At 47.6% G+C, this 25435-nt stretch overlaps 1 long non-coding RNA gene across 1 annotated transcript in view; it reads right to left on the reverse strand.

Moving 5' to 3' along the window:
• Positions 1 to 21487, reverse strand: part of LOC111556568 — a 343041-nt gene extending 321554 nt beyond the window's left edge. The window contains exon 1 of the long non-coding RNA XR_002736076.2: positions 20782 to 21487. This is a non-coding gene — a long non-coding RNA (uncharacterized LOC111556568). The remainder of the gene's footprint in view (positions 1 to 20781) is intronic.
• Between the last annotated feature and the right edge of the window lie 3948 nt (positions 21488 to 25435).

Genomic DNA, 25435 nt, shown 5'->3' on the forward strand with positions numbered 1-25435 from the left:
GTTCCCCACCCCTGCCAGGCACCCCCTTCTGGGCCCTGCCTATATTTTGCACATATATTTATTTTAAAAAAGCACTTTTCATGGTCGATTAGGACCAATTATAATACACCTCATGCTTCCCTCCATTATGCCAGCCAGATTCAGGACACCTAGAAGCATTTCCATATCCATCTCCTATTAACTGCCGCAACAAAGCACTACAGACTCAGTAGCTTGAGACAACTCAGACTTACTATCTTACAGTTCTGGATTTCAGAAGTCCAAAACACGTCTTACTGGCTAGGATTGATGTGTTGCCAGAGTCTAGGGAGGAACCAGTTCGGATTTTGCCTTTTCCAGCTGCCAGAGGCCTCCTGCATCTCTCGGCTTGTGGCCCCTTCCTCCATTGTCCCAGCCAGCAAGGCAGGCTGGGTGCTTCTCACATGGCATCACACTCACTTCTTCTTCTCCCTCCCTCTTCCACTTTGGAGGCCCCTGTGATTGCAACGGGCCCATATGGATAATTCAGTCTACTCTCTGCATCCTAAAGTCAAGTTGATTAATTCCATAGTCACAGGTTACAGGGACTAGAACTTGGCAGAAGGGTGGGGGTGTGGTGGTATTGTGTCTACCACAGTGGATCTCATTTCTAGGTCATAGTCTGCACAAGCCACATCTCTGGACCATTAGTCTACAGGTCCTTATTGTCTTCATTCAGTCAGTCAGTCAGTCAGTCAGTCAGTCAGTCAGTCAGTAATGCATGTATTCATTCAGGAATCTGGGCCTTAGGAACCAGCCCTCGTCTGGCAGTCATCTCCTGCCTCTCCTGCAATGTTATTTTCTTAGTGGATATATTCTTTTGCCCGGAAATCCCGCAGAAGTCTGACACGAAAAATTATTTTGCGTCTAATCCAATACCACTTCTGTGCTTTGGGAGGGTGTTGGGGGGAGGTTCTCAGGAGGAAGCAAGAAGAGTGGGGGTGAGGGGGGAGAGATACCCACCATTTTCCAAGCATCCCTTGTCCACCCCTTCCTTGTTCAGCATGGAATAGATATAAGGGATGAGTCCTGGCGGGTTGTGAGGTTTTTCCTGACAAACTTTGTTACCAGGGTATTTAAATCATTCCAATTATTCCAGAAACACCCCATTAAGTTTCCCGGTGAGGGCTGCTGAGGAAAAGGGCGAGGAGAAATAGAGGAGGGGCTGAGAAAGAGACATTGCGGTGGGCCTGCCCTTCGGCTCCTGCAGCCTCCGCGGCCATTTGCTTCAAGCAAGGAGGCAGGGGAGGGAGCCAAGGGCAAGAGACAAAATAAACAGGTAGTGTCGGGTCCTGCCATTAGAAATGCAAAATTCATTAGAAAAACATTGATTGCAAAGAATTGATTTAGTAGTGATTTGATTGTCAGGCATACAGTACCTCCAAGGAAAATTTTCATTATGATTCAGAATTCGTTAAAAAGAAGACAAGACAGGAAGGCGGCGGAGCAAGGATGTGCTGCTGCAGTTTCCCGTTACTGGAGACCGAAGCCTGGCCTGGGAGCTGCTCCCCCCCACAAGAGGGCCATATCTATTGCATTAACAAGGAACTAGAAGGTGGCCTATTGCTTCCTGGGACCTACAGTCTGTGTACTCTACAGAGGGGCACAGACCTGTGGAAGAGGATCCCATCTCGTGGGCTCCATGGAGTTTCCTACTGCAACCACATTCCCAGTTAAAGGGGGCCACACTCCAGCCCATGAACCCCTCTGCTCCCCACCTCTGACCTTGCTCTCTCATCCCCTGCGGTGAGGTCCTACAGCTGACTCCAAGACCAGATAAGAACAGGGGCTGCAGGGAACCACGGATGCCCAACTGTATGCCACACTGGTCCAGCTTCCCACCCTTCAGCGAGCTTTGCTGTGTTTCCCTCCCCTGGACCCTGCTCTCACCCCAAGCCCTGCCTGTGGTTCTGAGGCTCCTCTTCTTTTCTGACTCACTCTGCAGCCAACTTCCCCTCCATTAGGTCCCTGAAAAAGCCACGTCTTTTCTGCTTAGGATTCTGGTATATTCCTTTTGGCTTCTGGTCTTGATTTCATCTTCCTCACCAACATAGATTCTCTGGGAAAACCTTGACTTCTCCTCAGTCCCACCTTTCCAGTCTCTGATAGAAGCTGGTCTCCTCAGCTGATTCTAAAGATGGCTTTCCATCTGCTAAAACCACTTGGATATTCTGTATTTCCTTTACTGAGCTAATTATTCTAATAGGCTCTGCCTCCATGCCTGCATATCAGTCCTGCTATCTTCCATTGCTGCCAACCCCCTACCCCCGGCCCCCCTGGCCATCTCTGTTCTTCCCTGTTTATACCTGGTACTCTTGGCTTCTTCTCTCCCCTCTTTTACCAAACACCCACCACTAGCTTCTCTAGGGCCAAGTGGCCAAGTATAGGATCTTCTGCATCACTCAGCTTGAATATCATCTCCCTTTACGAGGTTCCTTGACCTCCTATCCTAGATTCTCTTCTGTGAAATGAGCATAATAATAGCGACATGCTTACCTACCTCAGAAAAGCAAATATAATCACGCGCTGTGGAAATGCTTTGCACACCGAAGGGCTACTTATATGTAAATTATTTTATTTCTCCAATTCGGGGATTCACAACATAATTTGCATTTTGAAGTCAGCCCTCCACGATTAGCATTAAATATTTAAGAAATACTTTAGGCCAGAGATTCTCAACCCTAGGTTGGGAATAATAGCGGTTTCATCAGTCCGGGTTAAGACTCAAGCAACGTATTCTCGAAAAGCTCCCAGGGAATGGACCTTTGCAGCTGGTTGAGAGCCAGTGATTTGAACTTCACATTTTTACAGAGCCATCACCTACCTACCCCCTGGCACTAACTCTCTCCTCCATCTACTTTCCTGCTGCATCTTCCCATTCAAAGTAGGCCTGTGGACAGAGATTTGTATGGAAGATAAGGAGTCCTTGCATTTGGGGGACTGACAAGAGACGGAGGGGGGTTCACCTCTGGAGGGGGTAGGGCAGTGCTCACAGCCACAGGGAGGCCCACCTCCACCTTCTAAAAGAAACACAGCTGCACTAAGATGCTAGATGACACCTCTGGTCCCCATTTCCTCTTTTAGATGCCTCACTCGCCTCACCATCGCCCTGGCTCTGCCTCTTCCTGAAGTCCAAATCTGACTCCAGCGTTGACTGTCTTCAGTATCCATGTCTTAGCCCTGACCTCTGCTAACAGGTAACTTAACCTGTTCTATCAAGACTAAGACACCAATTCTAAAATGTGCCATCACATTATGTATCACTGAGAAAGAAAAGCATACTGTCAAACTATGAGATGCTATCCATGCTGTCCATGGTAAAAATCCATTCTGATTTCAGAGATGCTAAAACGTGAACAAATGTAGAAGTGATGAAATACAAAAGTTCATCCACTAACTCCAGCTCTTCCTGCCCCCCCCCCCACCACGGATTTGATGTTCCTTCCCTGCTTCTCTGGGGCTACGTAACTTCAGGACTGACTCCTCTGCAATTCCTGACTCCCCTAAAAAGAGGAGGGACAATAGTCCTGCTCCCAATCCATCAGTCATCTCGCATGCTAAAGAGCCGATCCAAACAGAGCCCTGGGACCAGAGGCAACACGGGAGACCTTCAAACAAGCCCACATTGGAGTAGCCTTTCCCTCACCAACATGAGCAAATAGGACTCACACCATTCTGGAACAAAATGCTAAATGCCAAGCACTGAGCTCAATGCTGGGGGTGCGGGGATAACTAAGACATGCTCCCCAGCCTCAAGCATCTTATCTCAGTCTAGACAGATGTTGAGTATAAAACATGGAAAACTACTCTATCATGGCATATGATCTAAGTGGGAGGGTGTTCCTAACTATGTTGGAGGTTGGGTTGAAAGTCAGAGAGGGCTTCATGGAGGAAGTGACCATGAGCCAGATCTAGAAGAATGAAAAGGAAATTAATAAGCCAAGAACAGAGGAAAGGTATTCGAGGCAGAGGGAAAAATGAATAAGAACCCAGGTATAAAAGGTCAAAGCATATTGAGGAGCTGCTGTGGTCCCAGGTAAACTGCTGTGAGGGTATGCGTGATGGGGGGGGGGGGGGTGGAGATGACAAGGGATAAAATGGAACCTGGTTATGAAAATCCTGAATGGGAAGCTAAAGAGTTAAGACTTAACTTACCAATAGAAGGTGTGTGAGCAGAAGTGTGGCATGCCTTCTGTGCATGCTTGTGGCACACTTGTTGGCTAAGGACTTCTGAGTGAGCAGGGCTCAGTGACCTTCTGACTCCTGGTCTTCTCATACTACTATGTCATTTCCTAGACTCTGCCCCTGCTGCTGACTCTGGCAGGGCTGAAATTCCAAGGATGGCATATATGGCCAACTCAGCGGGCTTGGCTTGGAGGAAATCCTCAGAATCATTTACTGAGATCATTAGCACTGACCCAGGTTATAGTAACAAAACTTACTCCCTGCAGCTCATGGGGCTGACATAGAGAAGAATCTCATCAGGACCATTTGGGAAGAGCCAGGGGTTCTGAGCTAGGAGAGAGTTTGCAGAGGGAAAATCAACCATATGCTATTGATCACCAAATGTCACGTTGATCAGTCCTCTAAGGGGCAAAGGCATTGGCTGAAAGGGCTGAGGTGTGTGAGTAGAGCTTAAATGATGATTCTGGGGCATCATAAGAAAAGCCAGCGATCCTTCTGAAGGGTGAAATTTGCTGAAAGGACAGCCAGAAGTGCTATAATGAGTGCAACCATTAATTTTATCATATACTGCAGGAACAGTCACCATGGTGACTCAGGTTTCGCCACAGGGCTGGGCTGCTCCGGGTGACCAAAAAACGGACCCCAATCTATGCTATCCTGTAATTTAAAATTTTTTTTTAATGTTTATTTTTGAGAGAGCGAGAGACAGAGCATGAGTGGGGGAGGGACAGTGAGAGAGAGAGAGAGGGAAACACAGAATCCAAAGCAGACTCCGGGCTCCAGGCTCCAGGCTCCAGAGCCCGACGTGGGGCACGAACCCACGGACCACAAGACCATGACCTGAGCCGAAGTCGGATGCCCAACCAACTGAGCCATTCAGGCGCCCCCTATGCTATCCTGTCATTTAGAGACAATGTCAGTGAGACAGGATTTCAGAGTTAAGGATGCTGGTAACAATTTTGCCACCATCAATGTGGTAGGCCCTCACTTCTAGCCAGCAAATGGGGAAGATTAGGGGAATATATGTCTAGGAGGGTATTATGAATAAGATTTGGAACTGGCATATAACAGTCACTTCCACTCATATTGCACGTTCGGAATTCAGTCACGTGGCCCATGTAGATGCAAGGGGTGATGGGAATGTGGTCCCTGTCTGCATAGGGACTAACCCATGACGACTCTACACTGCGGAAGGGAAACGTGAATCTTCAGTGGGCTGCTAGCCATCTGCCCCAGGAAGCCTGATGCAAACAAGGAAAAGAGCATGGGACCGGAGTCCCAAGAGTAAATGTATGACCTAAAGTAAGTTTCTTTTCCTCCTCGGGCATCAGTGTCTTATCCCTAAGATGGGAGGCTTGGACTTCAAAGCTTCCAGCAGGCTTTGACTATAAGGCTGAAGTTGAGGCTGTACTATTAGTTAGGAAGGGGTTAGTGACCTGAGCCCATGCAAAGTTCTACCCAGTGAGACACCCTCCTGGGCATGGAGTCACATGGCTTTGGGAAGATTGTACCAGGCCACAGTCTCTCTCTCAACCTGACATCACACAAATGGGACCCCAGAGAGGCTAAAAATTGAACGGTCCCCACAGGAGAGGAAACATTAAAGGTTACATGATTTGAGCCTACACGGGGGTCCAAGCAACATTTTCTTGAGTGGAAAGACGCAGGCTGCTAGTCCAGTGACCAAGAAGGCAGACTGCGCCAGAAGCTGGCCTGTCCCCAGGGACCACAAGGATTGAGCAGAAGGGCTCATGCTGCCTGAGTCACAAAAGTGAGCACACTGCATGCAGGCTGGAAATGTCAGAGCTATACAGAAACACACACATACAACAACAACCACATAGAGCATTTACATGGATGGACACCAAGGTCATGTACACACCAGAAATGCACACGTTTGGTTGTACACATAAATGGATACACACAGCTGGTGCATACCTTCCCAGGGCAAACAGGAGTAGACTTTTACACACACAGCTATCCATGGATGGGTATACACACTTAGACACACACAGAGGTGCATTTGGATATTACATCAAAAGCCAGGGTGGATACATAATTAGGTATATGTAGATGGATATGGAAGCTCATTGGCACACAGAATTTACACTGATACATGCACAGCATTCTCATGGATATCCCTACAGTTTTCCACAGATGGAAACACACCCAGGAACACAAAATGCCACCACATAGGGGACTAGCACCACAGGTATATACACAGACATACACAGAGTCCACACAGAGAAGCATCTCATGCTTAACCATCTACCTTGCACACACACAGGAGGCTAGGAGCTTGTCTTAAACCCTGGTTATGTATGTTGACTCTAGGCAACTCATTGCCTCTCTTTAGGCCTTAGAAACCTCATCAGTAGGGGCGCCTGGGTGGCACAGTCGGTTAAGCGACCGACTTCAGCCAGGTCACGATCTCGCGGTCCGTGAGTTCGAGCCCCGCGTCAGGCTCTGGGCTGATGGCTCAGAGCCTGGAGCCTGTTTCCGATTCTGTGTCTCCCTCTCTCTCTGCCCCTCCCCCGTTCATGCTCTGTCTCTCTCTGTCCCAAAAATAAATAAACGTTGAAAAAAAAAATTTAGAAACCTCATCAGTTAGAGAAGGGGGTCAGACTAGGAGATCTCTAAATGCCTGTTCTAAACTGGCTGACAAACATTTATAATTAAATGAGAAGGCATGGCCCCCATGCATGGAGTGCCTCCAGTCTAATGAGAAGTGGGCAAGCACAGCCTGGAAATGACTGGGAGGCACAGAGAGCTCCCAATCTGTGAATGACTGAGGAGGGCAGCTATCCAGACAGTCAGGGTTTGAGGAGACAGAGGTGGCACCAGAGCTTCCTTTAAAGAAGACTGGGCTTCCACAATGCAGAGGTGGACCCAATGGCGTCCAGCCATTCCGGGGGGGGGCATGCTAGCACAGCCTGCAGAGGGGGGGACTCAGGAAGGAGAGGGCATCGTAACAGGGCTTTCTCCCAGGCCTTGGGACAACTGGGAACGGGCACATCTGTCCAAGAGTCCTCTGGAAAGCTGAGAGCCAACACCAGGAGACCCAGACCTACAGTGAGCTAGAAGAAATGACCGTAGTGACAGGCTGGAGGCCAGTCACTCTACCAACGCTCAGCCCACAGCAGCCCTCTGGCTTAAGGAACTCCATAAAGTGGCCTCTGAGCATATCTGTACACTCTGTCTTCCACTGTCAGATGACTCATGGCTCCTTGCAGGACAATGCTGGCCAAGATCCAGGAGGAGGGTGCTACAAAGTATGAGTACCTGCATCCAAGTGGGCCCACACACCGTGTGTCCCCATGTGAGCGTGCGTGTTTATTGGGTCTCTGCGCAGGCGCCTGATGCTGAAAACCTCACAGGTGTAACTGTTCACAAGTGTGTCCTCAGCCAATGAACCTGCTAGTGTAATGCACACTTGAATATGTACATCAGCTGTGTGTAAATGTGTTTGTTGGTTTTTACCCATTCACCCCATTCACTGGTACCCAGATATATCCATCCCAGAGGGAAAACTGTGTCTTCTGTTCCTGCTCTGACTCATACAATGGGAAGTTCTGCCTTACAGGAAATAGTGGGAAAAATTTCTATTCTCCTCTCTACCTGCCTCCCTTCTCTGACCCACTCCTCCCCTTACTTAATTGGCAAGACAAGGAAAAGACTGGGGCATGGTGTCTACATGGACCAGGTCAGTGTAGAATGGGCACACCCGTCCTCCTCGGAGGCTCCGCTCCGAAGCATGGTGGCCTGCAGGTGTCTGGGTTATTGGTTTGTGACAGCAACCTCAATGCCGGAGGGAAGGGTAGGAAGCCCAAGTGGGCCTCCTATCTTTAAATCAACTCTACTAGCAATAAAGCTAGTATTTCGACAAACTGATGCAGTTGATTACACACACACCCCAATTTCAAAAATGTAAAAATATGTGTCTTTAAAAAGGGATGAAATACAGGAATATTTTGGTACTGTCTGCCTTTTGTGTCTACTTTTCACTTGATTCAGAAACTGATGGGAAGAGGGGTGCAATTAATTCTCGCCCTCACATCTCCAGACATTTGCTCATATCTGCACACGTGGGTATGGAGGTGTTTGCCATCATTACAGCTGGACTGTGGAGCCTGCCCAGCTGTGGTTATTGGTTGTGTCCCCTGATCGCCGAGGACCTGCATTTATTCATGTGAATCACTGGGCATGGAACACCAGCATGTAGAGGTATTTTCACGTGGGGGTGAATGATTTCATGGGTGCCTATATCTGTTAGTGTCATCCTTGAAAGGGCCACTAGCTGTAAACCAGGAGAGACACAAGGAGGGGGCCTGTCTACCTCACTTCCTCCTCTCCTTGTACTGGTGTCTCCCTTACCAGGAGGAGGTGACCAAGAGGCCCCCCCAGAGAGACAGGCCCCGCCTTGCCTGTCTGGGAACAACAGGCACAAAGCAATCTAGCAATTAGTAACAATCGTGTCTCTCTGACAAGCCATTATTTCACCAGGACAAAGAAGGAGCTCAGGGGGTTACAAGGGCCAGGAACAAGAAGGGTGGAGGAATTATTCCTTCACTTCTATGGATCCAGAGGGAGTTTGGGACTCTCTCAGGGCCTCCTCCATGCCCCCCACACACACACACACATCTACCTCCCACCCTCTCCTGTCCCCTTTCTCTCCCTTGCCTCTCAGTGCCCAGGCAGGCCTCAATTCCAGCCTTGCAACAGGAATGAAATGGATCAGGCACAAAGGAACTCAGACCAGCCCATGGCTCGGGGCACGACTACAGGAATGGCTGACAGGAAAGACCCGGATTTGCCAGTCCTCTGCCCTTGGACTCAGCAGGACACCTGTTTTACAGAACCGAGCAGGTATGGAGCTGCCTTCTGGAGGACATGCCTCAGCATCCAGCCCAGCACTGGGTCTCACTGACACTTTCTGAAGACAGATGATTCTTAACCCCTCCAGTATTCATGGAGGCTTCTTAGGCACAAAGAATGTTGACAAGAGGACACAGAGGCCCAAAAGATATGGCTCCCTCTCTGGAGGAGCCTAAAGCAAACAGGAAGGAAAGGAAATCTACGCAAATGCCCGCGATACGCAGCGCAGTGGAGAAGCACCATGGAGAGGGAAGCCAACAGATGCCACAGACGATGAGAGACCACGCACCCAGGAAAAACGGGAAATGCTTCAGGGAGAGAGAACACACAAGCTGAATCATTCAGAACGAGAAATAAAGGAATCCAAAAGGAGAAGAGGGGTATGAAGGTGCCTGGGGTCCAGGACATTATGAAGATGAAGGAGGAGAAGGAGAGGATGGCAGTCTTCAATGTCATCAATAAAAATGTTCCTGTCCCTTTCTAGCATCTTCTCCTGGGCCCAGACACAGCCATTCTGCTCACTCTGCCTGACCAAGCCCATGCCTCTTTACCTCTCCAGCCTCTAGCCTTCTGGGAATCGCTAAAACATAGAGGTGATCCAATCTGCCCTCCACAACACACAGCTGTTGTGATATGGAAGGAGACAGGTCTTTGGTCCTGGCCCAGTTACAGGGCAGGCTAAGGATAGATGAGAAGTTAATAAAAGGAAAGGAAAAAAATAGTACTTTGCATTTGTATAATGCAGCTTTCAAAGCAGTGTTATACACATTATGTCATGTTGGCAAAAAAAAGGTAGCATCATCCACACTGCAAAGATGATAACCAGACTCAGAGAGGTAGGGGGTCAGCCAAGACTCCACAGCTGGCCCAGGCTTTACCTGCTGCCTGGCCACAGTGCCTGAAGGGCACATGTGCACCCACTTGGAGCCCATTCGAGAAGACGCAGGTGAATGTTCTGAGGACCTCTCTGTGGTGGGCCTTTCTATCGGTTTTCCAGAAGAACGGGAGGGGTTGGATGTACAGCAAAGCCCACAGCCAGGCTTCTCTGTCTGCAAACCTTCAGGAACTGCCAAAAATGTGACCCTAGCACAGCGTCGAGCTGTGTGCCCACCCAGAACACAGTAACCCCAGAGATGCTCCTCAAAAACTGACAGATGAGCCCAGGTGCCCACAGAACAACGTTATGCTTCCCATGGTCTGGCCCAACCCAACCTCCCAGGACCCATCCCTGACCATGACTTTTCTTCTGCAGCAGTAGGCTGGCCACCATTCATCCACCAAACTCACCTGCACTCCCTGCCTCTGAGCCTCCTTTCTTTCACCCCTCCACTGAACACCCCTCCCTAGCCTCTCTGTTGACCTTCACCATGCTCTCCTCCTCCTCCCGTTCAGATCAGAATCCTTCTCCCTCTTCACCGGCACTTGCTACCTCAACGGTGCACTTAGCCCAGCCCACCAGGTGGCAGGGTGATTGGGGCTTGCCTCCTTCTCCCTACAGTGGGCTATGGGCCTCAGGGAACCACAGGGCAGCCCTCCTTTATTTCTGCATCTCCCCCAATACACTCACATGCGTGCGCACGCGCACACACACACACACGCACACACACACACACAGTACGCACTTGGTTCCTATTTATTGCATGCTGTTTCATCAGAAGGTTACAGCAACTTTCATCAGTGCTGCTGCTGAGCCCTACTTAGTGGTCCATGGGGAGAGCCAGAATGCTGGAGCATTTTCCTGAGCTGGAGGACACACACCTACCTGTCTGGGACAGTGGATCATGGATGGAGTTGTGTATCCAGGTCTGTTAGGCATGGAAAGACGTGCAGGAAATGACCCACTTGGGAAACCTCCATTAGCACCTCCTCTCTGAATCAGGCCTGCCCCAAAGGACCATTCAGATCCCCCAGAAATGTCAACCCTCCCTGACAGAGGTCTTGACTGGCCCGGAAATCTCCAGGCTGCTTGTACTTGTGATAAGCACAATAAATAAAACAATGAGACCCATTTGAAGGCACTTGTGAGACAGAAGAGCTTTGAGAACTTGACTTTGATGAGTTTGAAAGGCAGAGGAAAGAAAGAATGAGTTTCCTCTTGGGCCCAGGTTTGTTTACCCAGCTTCTCAGAAGCCCAAACCTACCAGCTTGGAGGTTTCAAACGCCCCTGCATGTTTCTTCCAGGCTACTATATGCCTGAAGGCACCTGTCTGCCCTGGGCCAAATCCCATGTCAGCACAGAAAAAGCACAGCCACACTGGCTCCCTGGAGGGTCTCTGCTGGGACAGTGAAGGGGGAAGAGGAGAGCCCAGGCTTGAGTCCTGCCTTCTAGGGTACACAGAGGAGGTGGAAGAACTCCATGTAAAGGGAGAATCATAATGTACAGGTGGCTGTGAGATGCAGCCACTGGACCCCCTATGGGCATCCCCTCTGTGGGGGTTAAGAACAGAATCCTGGACCAGGGGGCTGGAACCCAGGACTTGGGCCTGGGTCTGCCTCTCACTTGCCTGGTGCTAAGCTTCTTCCTCTTACAGGGGAGGACAATTTTTTTTCTCTACCCTTCTAGATTCTTTTAGTCTATTAACTAAATTGACATAACACAGATTAACAGGAGAAAGACAAATTTAACTTCATACATAGAGGAGCCCCACACAGACATGAGAGGCTCAAAGATAGGCAGTTGAGGCTGATTGGCCATCCTGAGCTGAGGAGAAGGGTGTAGGGGTCTGGGCTTCAAAGGGGAGGAAGAACTTACAGGAAGACGAGAAGGGCAAATGTTTGGTAAACAAAAGTTTGTCATGCCATGCCGAGACGATGGGACCCAGACAGGACTCTGCACACACAGGCCCGGTACACCCCCATCTCACCACCCCTGGCCCAGTCTTTGTAGTTATTTGTGCTCACGGCTCTCTTTCTGCATCAGGGCTTCTGTCTAAACTCTTAGACGCAGTGAAGGGGAAGGTAAAAAGCTCTTCCTGAGTCTTTTGGGCCTTGATTGTCTTCAGCTCAAAATAATCCACCTGCCAAAGTGGCACGTTTTGGAGAGGAACCACTTCACTTCCGCCGAGTCTCATCTTCAAACAAGGTAATCTCTGCGCTGCCTCTAGACCCTGCTTTAATTGACCCCATCACTCTGTAAGCAGGTGGCTCCACAGTGGGCTCCTTCCTGACCCATGTCCTCCCCAGTCCACCCCAAGCCAGGGTCATCTGGACCCCATGCTGCAAGGGCCTTGCTTCCTCTCATCTGTCAGCACATCCCGGCCCAAGAACACCCAAGCAGCTGGAAACCTGTAATGCCCTGTGGCATTTCCCCCTCACTATGGTAACTCAGAACTTGTTGCTTGGGGGCCAGAGTCTACGTACTGCCAGAGTTCACAATAACAGACACCAGTACCTCTTCAGTCCTTACTACATGTCAGGCATTTACACACTCTCCTCCTGGACTCAACCCCTTCACCAGATGAGAGAGAACTGGAGTTTAAGAAGATTAAGTAATCTGCCCTCCTGTTGCCTTCACAAAGGGTCTTGGCACTTGCTTTACCCTGACAACAGGACCTCCAGGTAGGCAGCCAGGTGTTCTCGTTTTAGCAAAAAGGAAATGGAGGCTGGGAAAGGTGAAGTGACTTGCCCAGATCACAGCTGATAAGGAGCAGAGCTGGGGTTTGGGTCTAGCTCCCCACCCGCCCGGCCTTCTGATGCCTTCCCCCACCCTGCAGGCCCAGCGGTCTTCTGTAGAGTTGTCCTGGAGTCCCACTCATCCTGGGGGAAGAAAAACAAAAACAAAAACAAAAAAACAACCTATGAGGGCTGGGGGAGGGGAGAGGGGGCGTGGCCTAACCATAGGCGAGCCACCCTATTCATGCAGCAAAGTGCTGCATCCCTCTCTCCCCCACTGCCACACACCATCTTTGCCACAGCGAGACAGCCCACGCTGCCTCCCCCGGGCCATTCCACACAGCGCGGCTAGACACTAATTGGCTCCGAGAAGTGATTACTTCAAAGAAGTTCCCATGGGACCAAGATTTCTCAGGAAAAACAAACAAACAAACAAACAAACAAACAAACAGCAAGCGCTCAGGCTTCCCTCTGCCCGGAAAGCTATATGCCTGGAGATGGATCTTCTGCCTGCCTCTAGGTGGGGCTGCTGAGACGGACCTGGGACAGTGGGAGCCACAGCCTGCCCCAGCCCAACTCCGGCTTCTTCCTCTCCCACCTTGGCCCCCTCCAGTCCAATTTCCTCTGCTCTGACCCTGTCTGGAAGCAGAGGCGTTTGAGCTGAAAGGCACCGAGTAATATGAGGCTAACCCCCACACAGAAGCACAGCCTGAGAGGAGACAAGACAGCATGGCTAGTTATCAGCAGAGCTGGCCCCTAGACGCCACGCACAGCCCCATGCCCCCCTGGGCCACACCCCACTCTCTAAGCAGAATGCCACCTGCGCAAGAACTCAGGAGATTCTGGTTCCCACATCTGGGACATCATTCCTTCGGCACATATTCGGCAGTTACCTACTGTGTGCTAGGCCCTGGGCGAGGCCTGGGGTTCCAGGGTAAATGGGAGGCTTCTCTGCCTCTCCAAGCTCATAGCTGTGCCAGAAAGTCCAGACTTCCTCCCCACCTGCCCACCTGTTAAAACATAAGGAGCCCCTGGGCTTGCCCTTCGGACTGTTGAAATCAAGTAAAATGTAGAGAGGGAATTCAAGGAGCCTAACAAGCTGAAGTCAGAGGTCAGTGATTGCCAGCACAGGAGCCTGGCCCACAGTGAATTTTTAAAACACTGTGAAATTGTATCTGACAGCTAAAACTCAGGTTTCTCATTGAGATTCAGATTCCTGGCTCCTCTTGATAAACTCAGGAGATCTGGTAACACAGGGCCCACATTCCTTCCTTTCATTCATTCCTCCTTCAGTGGTGGGGCTGGTCCCCCTCCCAAGTGCTGGGGACACTGAGCAGACCACAGCAATCGAAGTCACTGCTCTTGAGAAGAACCACTTCACGGGACCACGCAGGGCAGGGAGTGTTGGCTCAGGTTCGTCCAGGCTCTACTACGCCCTAGACCACTTCTTGGGTATGACCTTTGCCTGGCCGCTGAGTTTGTGATCTCCTCCACTAGCCGGGCCGATCTGAAAGGTCAGAGGCAGCCAGCACGGGTGACAGAGGCTGATCTCTCTCCAACATGTGGTGTGGGTACGCCAGGGGTCGTGTGGATATTTGTGCGTTGTCCTTTGTTAACTGAGAAATGAGACTGAAAGCGAAGAAAGTTACTTGTGAGTGGAACTCTAGAAAGGTGAGGGAGGGGGTAAAAGAAATAAAAGCAAGCAAGGGCTGTGCTCGGCGTCGCTCGGGGAACATGCGGAGGGAGGGCAAAGGGAACCCTGTGATGCTGGGGCCCTGTGTGGGGTCCTGAGAGACAGAGAGAGAGAAGAGAGGGGTTTTTAAAGTTCTGCTGTGTGTTAGGAATAAATGTCCCTTTGGCATTTTTCAAACAGCTTCATAAAAGATTAAAATTATTTTTCAATGCTTTTTGGATGTCCATCTTCTGCTTTCTTTGAATGTAATACGCGGGCTGGATGTGGGGACAGAGTGTCAGGGAAACAGTCAGTGCCATGATAGGGAGGGGCAGGGCTCTGTAGAACCCCCTGAGAGGAGCGAGGAGTGCCTCTCCTATTCCCAAAGTCAAGAAAGACCCCTAGGGTGGTTCGGTCAGTTAAGGTCCAACTTCAGCTCAGGTCCTGATCTCACGGTTCATGAGTTCGAGCCCCATGTCAGGGTCTGTGTTGACAGCTCAGAGCCTGGAGACTGCTTCTGATTCTGTGTCTCCCTCTCACTCTGCCCCTCCCCTGCTCACGCTTTGTCTCTCTCGCTCTCAAAAATAAACATTAAAGGGGCGCCTGGGTGGCGCAGTCGGTTAAGCGTCCGACTTCAGCCAGGTCACGATCTCGCGGTCCGTGAGCTCGAGCCCCGCGTCAGGCTCTGGGCTGATGGCTCGGAGCCTGGAGCCTGTTTCCAATTCTGTGTCTCCCTCTCTCTCTGCCCCTCCCCAGTTCATGCTCTGTCTCTCTCTGTCCCCAAAATAAATAAAAAAAGTTGAAAAAAAAATAAATAAATAAACATTAAAAATTTTTAATTAAAAAAAAAAAAGAAATGCCCCCAGGGAGAAATTCTTTAACCTAAGACATGGATGAATACATGCTAGGCCAACACAAGAAGGTGGTGAGAGAAGGAAACGCAAGGAACATTCCAGGCAGGAGGAATAGCTTCGGGAAGGCTTAGAGGGAAGACCCTATAGGATGTGCATTTAGTTCTAGGTGACAGGACAGTCTGCGTGGGGTAGGGACATAAGCAGAGATGAGGCTGAAGAGGTAGCCAGCACCCTGCCAGGCTTTCTGAGCTACGTGACAGCTCATGGACCACGTCCAATGGGCAATCAGGAGCCACTGAAGCTTTAATCAGGGCAGTCATGTGGCCGTTTTGTATTTTAAAATATTTCTCTGTTCCAGAGGAAATGGGCTGGCATGAGGCGAGGCAGAAGTAGGCAGACTAGAAGGCTATGGGAACATATCAGGCAAGAGACAATTGTGGCTTGCCCTGGGTTACCGGTGAGGGGACCAAGAAGTAAAGTTGGATTCCAATGACCAGTAGGAGAGGTCAGGACAGTGTGATCACCTATGACACATCCCTAGAGCCTGGCACACTTGGTGACACGCAGCGCAAACGTAATGACTATGTACTGAATGAGTGAGGAAATGAATGGAAGACCGAGCAACGAAGCAAATACTGGTACATAAGCATTAGCTTACTTAAACCTCATCCTTCTTTGCATTGCACAATGTTCAAAAACAGTGGCTACCAATTTCTGAAGGCTTACTGTGCGCCCGGCAACAGTATGAGGCGCATCTTATACACCATCCCTGCGCGATCTCTAAGACTCACAAAACTCCTACATGTAGATGCTTTTATTTCCATTTTGAGGGTCAGGAGACAGACTAGAAAGTGATGTAGCTTGCTCACGTTCACCTGGGAAATAAGAAGCAGAGCTAAATTCTCACCCAGATATATTCTTTACACGCTACACAGACTCTCAGAGTGACCCGTCCTCATTGAGCTGCCCCAGGGCTCAGCTTCCCCCTCGGCGCCCCCAACTTTGTACCGTGGGTAAAAAGGAACAGCTACCAGCAAAACAAACGGTTGGAAAACATGAACCCAAAGTTCCTGAACATTTGGTTCTGAAATTCCATCAGTCATCTTCGTCATCACCAACACTTCATGAGCACCTACTGTATACCAGCTACAGTGCTAGACAGTAGGGATACAAAGGAGAAGCAGATATATTCTCTGTGGTCTAGTGGGGAGCAGGAGTGATTGAAAAGTGCCCTAGGGTTTTGCAGGAGTGCGTGCGAAAGCTCAGAGCACTGCCCACGCTGGGCGCATCTAGGGAGCCCAGGATGTGGGGTCTATGAGGGACAGTGGCAGAGGAGAATGGAAGGATGGATGGCTGAGCCCCCGGATTCGGGCCATAGCAATGGGGTCAGAGAGAAGGAGACAGAACTTAAAGATGTTTCAGTGACAGGCCAGATGGGATGGTGACCCCTTGGTTATGATAATGAATGGACCACTGCCCACCTGGAGGTACTGGAGAATCTGGGCATTTCAGCCAGAGCAGCTGCCCAGCAAAACCGTGCCCTCCACCCTGCCCCAGTGTGGCTGCTGAGACATGTCATTGTTCCCAGGGCCAATCCCTCAGGAGCAGGCCAGGAGGACGAAGAAGGGACTCAATCTCCACCCCAACTCCCTTGACATACACAGCTTCTGTTCCTTTTCCTGCTCTCCTTACCTGTCGAAATTCACAAATCTGATCAACTCACTTGCCCTGAAACCAAATAACTCCGTCTTTGGCTAAATAGAGAAGAGGAGATTGAGGATTTGAAGAGACACTTATTTATCTCTTTACCAGACAGTCTAATGAATAATTTCATGTTTGCAAAAGCTCATTTTGAAATTTGAAGACAAGAGATATATTGCCAAGGCGGCTCTAATACTGCGACATTAATTTTGCACTGAAAGATTTACTCAAAAATTAGATTTTACAATTTTAATGCCTCCATTCTTTTCTTTAAATAAGCTGTGAAATACAGTTAATTAGACTTAAACCCTGGAAGCTTAGACGTTTGAGCTTTGGTGTAAGCTACAAAAGAAAGCAAGCTTTTTCACTTGCAAATTAAATCTAAATTCATTACACGCCTAAACCTATACCACTTGCAGAAATCCTAGTGGGCTGAGGAAGGGTCTTCTTAAGGCTCCACATGTCTCCCTACAGAATCCTGGCTGCAGAAAATGAAAGCAGAGACAGACAGGAGGCAGAAAAGACAGGGTATCTGACAAAGCTGTCTTGGGCAATGTTAGTGTATTCTTTGGAACATCAGCCTCGAGAATTGCTCCCTGGGGAAAAGAAGGTGCCGTGCTCAAAAAAAATTAGGGAGATGCCACACATCGTGTTCCCTTCTTGGAAAACCAGAAGGTTCAAAGAAATAAAACAAACAAGCTAACAAACAAAAACTGCCTAACTTTGTTTCATCCAGAATTTCCCAAACATATCTGACAGCGAAGCCATTGTTGTCAAAACGCTTCATACTCAAGTCTATCCACTGCTGCACAGAACACAGTCTGCTCTGGGCTCCAGCTCCTTCTGAGACATGGCCTTGGAGACCCAGCCCCAACCTTCTGCTCTCTTCCACATTGATCTCTTCCGTGAGAGCTGGGAAAGGATCACATACACAGCCGGCTAAGAAATACACCACTGAATTCACAACAGGCTGAGGAGTTTGGGGCCCAAGGTAGATACAATACAAGTACTCAGCAAAGTGATCATGTCTTCTGGACACTGCTTAACACACTTATCAGAGAAACAAACAGTTGAAAGGTGTCAGGAAGTGCAGGGACCTTTTAGCCCAACCTCCCACCTAATGCCAGAATTCCCTCTACAAAACTGCGCTGCGTTCGTCAGTGCTTGAGCCCTTCTCAGGACAGGGGACTCAGCCGCTTCCGGGGAGTCTCCCCCATCCCTCGACAGATCTGACGTCATATGTGGATACAAGGCTGCCTCCCAGTGAGAGCCACCCCTGGCAAACTTATCCAGGACCCTCCCAGGTTGGCTCCAAAGTAGCTGGACTAGAGGCTCCATGCCCAGCAACTCGCAGGATTTCCCCATCCCTAACTTCCCTTTCTGAACCAAAGATCCTCTTCCCAGCTACTAACTTGTGCCTGACTCCAGGGCCACTACTTCCTCTTCCTTCTGGGGACCATTGAGAATCTAATGAATCTAGCCAGTCTTCTTCCCAGAATGATCTAATGTTAGAAACTTCGCAGATGCCTCGAAGCCTGTCCATCAGCTCTGTCTAGGACTCCCTGGGAGAGGCATCTTGGTCTGATTGCTGGGGTTGGCTAAGCCTAACCAATACCAATAGACTACGGGGAGTTTTCCAAGTGTCCACTCTCATCTTGTGTCCTTTACAACTCAGAACTCCACCCTTTCTGTCCACCGCTTATTATTCTGTTCAGGACAGAATTCATCTTTGGAGAGCAACAATAAAAATGAGCACAATAATAATAATTCCACGTTATTTTTGCAGTTTACAGAGTGGTGGCATAACTTTATTTAATTTACCCTTCACCAAAGCCCAGATCATAGGAGTTCTCTTCTGCTTTTAACAAAGGAAGCAATAAGCTCAGACAGACTGAGTGATGTGCCCAGGAACGGAGCCAAGAGACAGGTTCCCTGAGTCGTAGTTCAGTATCCTTATAAAATATCACATCGCCTCCAAATTAGAAACCCTAAATCCCACATTTTCATACAGTACCCATCGTCTTTGGTGTCACAGAGGGGAGGAGAGGCTATTTATTCTTTGCAGAACAAGAGAAAAGACCAACAGATTATTTTGTATATGACAGGACTAAAAAGAATGTTTTGGATTTTAAAGTGCTCAGTTCAATACTGTTATTGAACATATAGCGGTGAACTCTGAGCAAGAGACCACCTCTGGAACCAACAGCAGAGCCAGGGACAGGGCACTACTTGTAGAATGGCCTGGAGTCACCCACACAGAGCGCTTGGCACCTGGTACACACTGAGCAGATGTTAGACTAACATGGAATGTGGACCACGAAAGCTAAACAGGTCTTCCTGGAACAGGTAAGATAATTGGGCTCAGGAAGCAGTTGTAGGTGTGGGTGTGTGGAAGACAGAATGAGGCCCATTCTGACAGAATGTGAAAAGGTGTCCAGACAGGAAACTACAAAGTGCACCATGGGGAGCAGGGGGGTGGCAGAGAAGCTCCAGTCTTGAGCAGATGTTGGGTGGGTCGGGGGAGCAGAGGGCGGGAGATAAGGCAGACTGGTGCTTTGGAGCTTGGATTCCTCTCTGAGGCCAGAGGGAATCACTGAAGGCTTTGCACTAGACTGATAAAGGGTGATGGTTAATCGGCTGACTAAGACTAGAAGCAGAGAGAGACCAAGGAGTGGTCAACACGGAGGTTTGCGACAGGGGCCGGTAAACTAATCTTAGTCTTATGTGAATCTGTCAAACAGCCCCACCTTACTCCCCATCTCCAGGCTCACCTCCCGGCCTCACCTACAGTGCCCAGGGAGATGACTGGGCCTCCATGCTGGGCCCCCTTCTAAGATTCCCATTGTAATGGACTGACTTGTGACACAGTCCTAATCTGACTCTGGGGTGCTTCTTAACCCCAGGATAGCCTTCCTGGGAACTGGTGCCCCCTGTCCCCGGGACCCGCCCTTGGTTGGACCAAGATGCCAACCCTGCTATATCTAACTCATCGTGTTGAAAACAGCAGTATAACAGCGACTTTCCCTGTGACCTCAGATTCACTCACAGGAGTGTTCAGCCTCTTGCCGACCACAGGCGAGGTGCTGTGCTAAGTGCTAGGGAGAGTGCAGAAGCAGGTACACTGAGTTCACAGCCTTCAGGAAACTTGCAGTCCATACAGAAGATAAGCAATATATAAGAATGACATTGGTAGGGGCGCCTGGGTGGCTCAGTCTTTTAAGCATCTGGCTTTGGCTCAGGTCATGATCTCAATGTTCATGAGTTCAAGACCTGCATTGGACTCTGTGCTGACAGCTCAGAGACTGGAGCCTGTTTCAGATTGTATGTCTCCCTCTCTCTCTCTCTCTCTCTGCCCCTCTCCCACTTGTGGTCTCTCTCTCTCTCTCAAAAATAAATAAATAAGCATAAAAAAAAAAAGAAAGACAACATAAGGTCAAGAATGATTCAAAGAAAGGGAGAGAAGCCAAGATGGCGGAACAGCATGGAAGTTTTTTGCGTGTCTTGCGTCCCCAAAATACAGCCAGACCAACCCTAAACCATCCTGCACACCTAGAAAACTGATCTGAGGATTAACACGACAATATGCACAACCTGAACCACAGAATTCAGCAGGTATGCGGCGCAGAGAGGTGAGCCGGGGGAGCCAGAAGCCACGGAGGGCAGGGAGCTGTTTTTGTGCGTGGAGAGAGGACGGAGACAGGGGAGAGAGTGTAGGAAAAGCACCCCGACAAAAGCAGCTGGAGAGAAAGCGGAAAAGTGGAAGCGGCCGCAGGGACTGAACCAAAAAGGGAGAGAGGAGAGGGTTTAAATTCCACTAGGACTAAAAACAGGGAGCGCAGAGGCTGAAACGGCGCGGCTCCATACCTGGTGGTGCTCTGGTGGGAAGGGCGGATCCCCAGGAGCAGAGCGGAGTCCAGGGTTCTTCGGGCCACACGGAGAGAGGCAGTTCCCCTGCTGGGAGGACATCGGGTAGAGGCTGTGTGGGTCCCCCAAAGGCAAGGCCCCAGCGGACCCGGGAGAACCACCACGTTCGCTGGCGCTGGAACGAGGTCGTTAAGGGTGAAGCCTGGCGCCAGGTGTGTGTTGTGGTTTTCCGTAATCCCGGAAACGCTGCTGCTACACGATCCCGGGAACTTTCTCTGGGGGGGGCTGGCACCTGGCCGCAGTCTCTGGGCAGCAGCAGCAGCAAGGTCCTGCGAATGTTCCTGGGTGCGGCTGGCACCCGACCATTGCTCGGTGAGACCCTCCAGCAGAGGGGCAGAACGGGTCAAAGCCGCAGTCCCTCAGAAGTGAGGGGTCGGAAACACAGCCGCATCTGAGACAAAACTCAGGAGGGAGGTACTGCCTGGGGCTTGGTCACGGACTGTGTAAAAGTGGAGAGTAGATGGAAGCCGAAGACAAAGGACGGGTGTGCGATTGCTGATCTTGGAGAACAAAGTTCCAATACTCGACACTGGGTGGCTGGGTGATACCATGTTCACCAGTCCCACGCATGCGCATATGCACCTACAAGCGCTGCAGCGATCCACCCCCAGTAAGCTAAGCAGCGCCATCAAGAGGAGAATGGAGCCATTACACTAAGCCAAGCTCAACTGGGCCAACCTCGCTCTTCAGGAACACAAGTCTCTCCGCCTGCTTAGTTTATGGACTATAAAGTGATTCATAGTTTGACTTACAGGGGAAAACGAAGTAATTTCAGTTGTATTTCAGTCTGTTCACCGGTCCATCTATTCAATTTTCTCTTTTTTTCTTTTTTCTTTTTTCTCTTTTTTGTTGCTTTTCTTCTTCTTGAATACAGAAAGAGAAAAATTCACTTTTATTTTCAATCTTTATTAAAAATATTTTTTAATTTTTTCTACTATATTTTTTACTTTTGTGTAAAATTTGTCAATTTCTATTTAATTTCCATCATTTCATTTTAGTCTAGTGTATTCATTTTTTCAAATTTTCAAATGATTTCTTTTTTCTCTCCCCTTTTTTCTCTAATCTATCAACCCCTTTCAACACCCAGACCAAAACACACCTACAATCTAGCATCATTTATTCGATTCCTTTTGTGTGTGTGTGTTTTCAATTTTTTAATTTTAATATTTTTTTAATTTTAATTTTTTTCCTCGTTAATTCTTTTTCTCCCTTCAAAATGACGAAATGAAGGAATTCACCCCAAAACAAAAGGCAGGAAGAAACGACAGCCAGGGACTTAAACAACACAGATACAAGTAAGATGTCTCAACCAGAATTTAGAATCATGCTAATAAGAATACTAGCTGGAGTCGAAAATAGATTAGAATACCTTTCTGCAGAGATAAAAGAAGTAAAAGCTAGACTAGTCAGGATGAAGTAAAAAATGCTATAACTGAGCTGTAATTTCAAATGAAGGCCATGGCGGCAAGGATGGATGAGGCAGAACAGAGAATCAGCAATATAGAGGACAAACTTATGGAGAATAATGAAGCATAACAAAAGAGGGAGATTAAGGCAAAGGGCACAATTTAAGAATTACAGAAATCATTGATTCATTAAAAAGGAGCAATATCAGAATCAAAGAGGTCCCAGAAGAGGAAGAGAGAGAAACAGGGGTAGAAGGGTTATGTGAACAAATCATAGCAGAAAACTTTCCTAACCTGGGGAAAGACACAGACATCAAGATCCAGGAAGCACAGAGGACTCCCATTAGATTCAACAAAAACTGGCCATCAACAAGGCATATCATACTCAAATTCACAAAATATTCAGGCAAGGAGAGAATCATGAAAGCAGCAAGGAAAAAAAAATCCTTTACCTACAAGGCCAGGTTTGCAGCAGACCTATATCCACAGAAACTTGGCAGGCCAGAAAGGAGTGGCAGGATATATTCAATGTGCTGAATCAGAAAATACGCAGCCAAGAATTCTTTATCCAGCAAGGCTGATATTCAAAATAAAAGGAAAGATAAAAAGTTTCCAAAAATGAAAGGAGTTTGTGACCACTAAACTAGCCCTGCAAGAAATTTTAAGGGGGACTCTCTGAGGGGAGAAAAGATGAAAAAACAAAAAACAAATAAAGACCAAAAGCAACAAAGACTAGAAAGGACCAGAGAACACCACCAGAAACTCCAACTCTACAAGCAACATAATGGCAATAAATTCATACCTTTCAGTACTCATGCTAAATGTCAATGGACTAAATGCTCCAATCAAAAGACATAGGGTAACGTAATGAATAAGAAAAAAAGATCCATCTATATGCTGTTTACAAGAGACCCACTTTAGACCTAAAGACACCATCAGATTGAAAGTAAGGGGATAGAGAACCCCCTATCGTGCTAATGGTCAACAAAAGAAAGCCGGAATAGCCATACTTATATCAGACAATCTAGACTTTAAAATAATCTAGACTTTAAAATAAAGACTGTATCAAGAGATGAAGAAGGGCATTATATCATAATTAAAGGGTCTATCCACTGAGAAGACCTAAAATTTTTGAACATTTATGTACCAAATGTGAAGGCACCCAAATATATAAATCAATTAATCACAAACATAAATAAACTCATTGATAGTAATACAATAGTAGAGGACTTCAACACCCCACTTACAACAAGGAACAGATTATCTAATCAAAAAATCAACAAGGAAACAATGTTCTGAATGACATACCGGACCAGATGGACTTAACGGATATATTCAGAACATTTCATCCTAAAGCAGTGGAACATACATTCTTCTCCAGTGCACATGGCACGTTCTCCAGAATAGACCACATACTGGGACACAAATCATCCCTCAACAAGTACAAAAAGATCAAGATCATACCGTGCATATTTTCAGACCACAATCGAAATCAACCACAAGAAAAAATTTGGAAAGGTAACAAATACTTGGAGATTAAAGAACATCCTACTAAAGAATGAACAGGCTAACCAAGCAGTTAAAGAGGAAAATTAAAAAGCTCATGGAAGCCAATTAAAATGATAACACCACAACCCAAAACCTCTGGGATGCAGGAATGGCAGTCATTAAGAGGAAAGTATATAGCAATCCAGGCCTTCCTAAAGAAGGAAGAAAGATCTCAGATACACAACCTAACCTTACGCTTTTAAAGAGCTGGAAAAAGAACAGCAAATAAAACCCAAAAACAGCAGAAGATAGTAAATAATAAAGATTAGAGCAGAAATCAATGCTATTGAAACCAAAAACACAGTAGAACAGATCAATGAAACCAGAAGCTGATTCTTTGAAAGAATTAACAAAATTGATAAACCACTAGCCAGTTAGATCAAAAAGAAAAAGGAAAGGACCCAAATAAATAAAATCAAGAATGAAAGAGGAGAGATCACAACCAAAACAGCAGAAATAAAAACAATAATAAGAGAATATTTTGAACAATTATATGCCAACAAAATGGACAATCTGGAAGAAATGGACAAATTCCTAGAAACATATACACTACGAAAAGTGAAACAGGAAGAAATAGAAAATGTGAACAGACCCATAACCAGTAAATAAATTGAATTAAGTAATCAAAACTCTCCCAAAAAACAAGAGTCCAGGGCCAGATGGCTTTCCAGGGGAATTCTACCAAACATTTAAGGAAGAGTTAACACCGATTCTCTTGAAGCTGTTCCAAAAGATAGAAATGGAAGGAAAACTCCCAAGCTCTTTCTATGAAGCCAGCATTACCTGGATTCCAAAACCAGACAGAGACCCCACTAAAAAGGAGAACTATAGACAAATTTCTCTGATGAACATGGATGCAAAAATCCTCAACAAGATATTAGCCAACCGGAGCCAACAATACATTAAAAAAAAATTATTCACCAAGTTGGATTTATACCTGGGATGCAGGGCTGGTTCAATATCTGCAAAAACAATTTACATGATTCATCACATCAATAAAAGAAAGGACAAGAATCATATGGTCCTCTCAATAGATGCAGAGAAAGCATTTGACAAAATACAACATCCTTTCTTGATAAAAACCCTCAAGAAAGGATCATACCTCAAGATCATAAAAGCCATATTTGAAAGACCCAATGCTAATATCATCCTCAGTGAGGAAAAACTGAGAGCTTTCCCCCTATGGTCAGGAACAAGACAGGGAAGTCCACTTTTGCCACTATTATTCAACATAGTATTGGAAGTCTTAGCCTCTGCAATCAGACAACACAAAGAAATGAAAGGCATCCAAATCAGCCAGGAGGAGGTCAAACCTTCACTCTTCGCAGATGACATGATACTCTATATGGAAAACCCAAAATATTCCACCAAAAAACTACTAGAACTGATTCATGAATTCAGCAAAGTTGCAGGATATAAAATCAATGCACAAAAATCGGTTGCATTCCTATACACCAATAATGAAGCAACAGAAAGAGAACTCAAGGAATCGATCCCATTTACAACTGCACCAAAAACCATAAAACACCTAGGAATAAATGTAACCAAAGAGGTGAAAAATCTATACACTGAAAACTATAGAAATCTTATGAAAGAAATTGAAGAAGACACACAAAAATGGAAAAAGATTCCATGCTCCT

This window comes from Felis catus, chromosome D1, assembly GCF_018350175.1.
Source record: "Felis catus isolate Fca126 chromosome D1, F.catus_Fca126_mat1.0, whole genome shotgun sequence".
NCBI classification, from domain to species: domain Eukaryota; kingdom Metazoa; phylum Chordata; class Mammalia; order Carnivora; family Felidae; genus Felis; species Felis catus.